Consider the following 2,346-nt stretch of genomic DNA (forward strand, 5'->3'; position numbering starts at 1 on the left):
CATCATATACTTTGCACCCATTAATGAAGAAACACTTAGAGCTTGCTAATTTGGTTTGCATATTTGGTTTCTCTAGAGTCTAGATAACATCTAGTATTGAGTTTTGAACAACAAGGAAGATGGTATGGAGTCTTATAATGTTTACAATATGTCTTTTATGTGAGTTTTGCTGTACCGTTCATCCTTGTGTTTGTTTCAAATAACCTTGCTAGCCTAAACCTTGTATCGAGAGGGAATACTTCTCATGCATCTCAAATACTTGAGCCAACCACTATGCCATTTGTGTCCACCATACCTACCTACTACATGGTATTTATCCGCCATTCCAAAGTAAATTGCTTGAGTGCTACCTTTAAAATTCCATCATTCACCTTTGCAATATATAGCTCATGGGACAAATAGCTTAAAAACTATTGTGGTATTGAATATGTACTTATGCACTTTATCTCTTATTAAGTTGCTTGTTGTGCGATAACCATGCTTCTGGGGACGCCATCAACTATTCTTTGTTGAATATCATGTGAGTTGCTATGCATGTCCGTCTTGTCTGAAGTAAGAGAGATCTACCACCTTAATGGTTGGAGCGTGCATATTGTTAGAGAAGAACATTGGGCCGCTAACTAAAGCCATGATCCATGGTGGAAGTTTCAGTTTTGGACACATATCCTCAATCTCATATGAGAATAATAATTGTTACCACATGCTTATGCATTAAAGAGGAGTCCATTATCTCGTTGTCCATGTTGTCCCGGTATGGATGTCTAAGTTGAGAATAATCAAAAGCGAGAAATCCAAAATGCGAGCTTTCTCCTTAGACCTTTGTACAGCGGCATGGAGGTACCCCATTGTGACACTTGGTTAAAACATGTGCATTGCAAAGATCCGGTAGTCCAAGCTAATTAGGACAAGGTGCGGGCACTATTAGTATACTATGCATGAGACTTGCAACTTGTAAGATATAACTTTCATAACTCATATGCTTTATTACTACCGTTGACAAAATTGTTTCATGTTTTCAAAATAAAAGCTCTAGCACAAATATAGCAATCGATGCTTTCCTCTTTGAAGGACCATTCTTTTTACTTTTATGATGAGTCAGCTCACCTATCTCTCTCCACCTCAAGAAGCAAACACTTGTGTGAACTCGTGCATTGATTCCTACATACTTGCATATTGTACTTGTTATATTACTCTATGTTGACAATTATCCATGAGATATACATGTTACAAGTTGAAAGCAACCGCTGAAACTTAATCTTCCTTTGTGTTGCTTCAATACCTTTACTTTGATTTATTGCTTTATGAGTTAACTCTTATGCAAGACTTATTGATGCTTGTCTTGAAGTACTATTCATGAAAAGTCTTTGCTTTATGATTCACTTGTTTACTCATGTCATTACCATTGTTTTGATCGCTGCATTCACTACATATGTTTACAAATAGTATGATCAAGGTTATGATGGCATGTCACTTCAGAAATTATCTTTGTTATCGTTTTACCTGCTCGGGACGAGCAGACTGAGCTTGGGGATGCTTGATACGTCTCCGACGTATCGATAATTTCTTATGTTCTATGCCATATTATTGATGATACCTACATGTTTTATGCACACTTTATGTAATATTCGTGCATTTTCTGGAACTAACCTATTAACAAGATGCCGAAGTGCCGCTTGTCGTTTTCTCGCTGTTTTTGGTTTCGTAAATCCTAGTAACGAAATATTCTCGGAATCGGACGAAATCAAGACCCAGGTTCCTATTTTCACCGGAAGCATCCGAACACCCGGGAAGGACCGTAGGGGGGCACCGGGCCCCTGCACCATAGGCCGGCGCGGCCCAGGCCCTGGCCGCGCCGCCATATGGTGTGGCCACCCCTTCGACCCTCCTGCGCCGCCTCTTCGTCTATATAAAGCCCCCGTCGCGAAACCCCTGATGCGGAGAACCACGATACGGAAAACCTTCCAGAGCCGCCGCCATCGCGAAGCCAAGATCTGGGGGACAGGAGTCTCTGTTCCGGCACCCTGCCGGAGCGGGGAAGTGCCCCCGGAAGGCTTCTCCATCGACACCGCTGCCATCTCCACCGCCATCTTCATCACCGCCATCGCGAAGTCAAGATCTGGGGGACAGGAGTCTCTGTTCCGGCACGCCGCCGGGATGGGGAAGTGCCCCCGGAAGGCTCCTCCATCGACACCACCGCCATCTTCATCAACGCTGCTGTCTCCCATGAGGAGGAGTAGTTCTCCATCGAGGCTCTGGGCTGTACCCGTAGCTATGTGGTTCATCTCTCTCCTATGTACTTCAATACAATAATCTCATGAGCTGCCTTACATGATTGAGATTCGTTAT

Source organism: Lolium rigidum, chromosome 5 (assembly GCF_022539505.1).
Source record: "Lolium rigidum isolate FL_2022 chromosome 5, APGP_CSIRO_Lrig_0.1, whole genome shotgun sequence".
NCBI lineage: Eukaryota > Viridiplantae > Streptophyta > Magnoliopsida > Poales > Poaceae > Lolium > Lolium rigidum.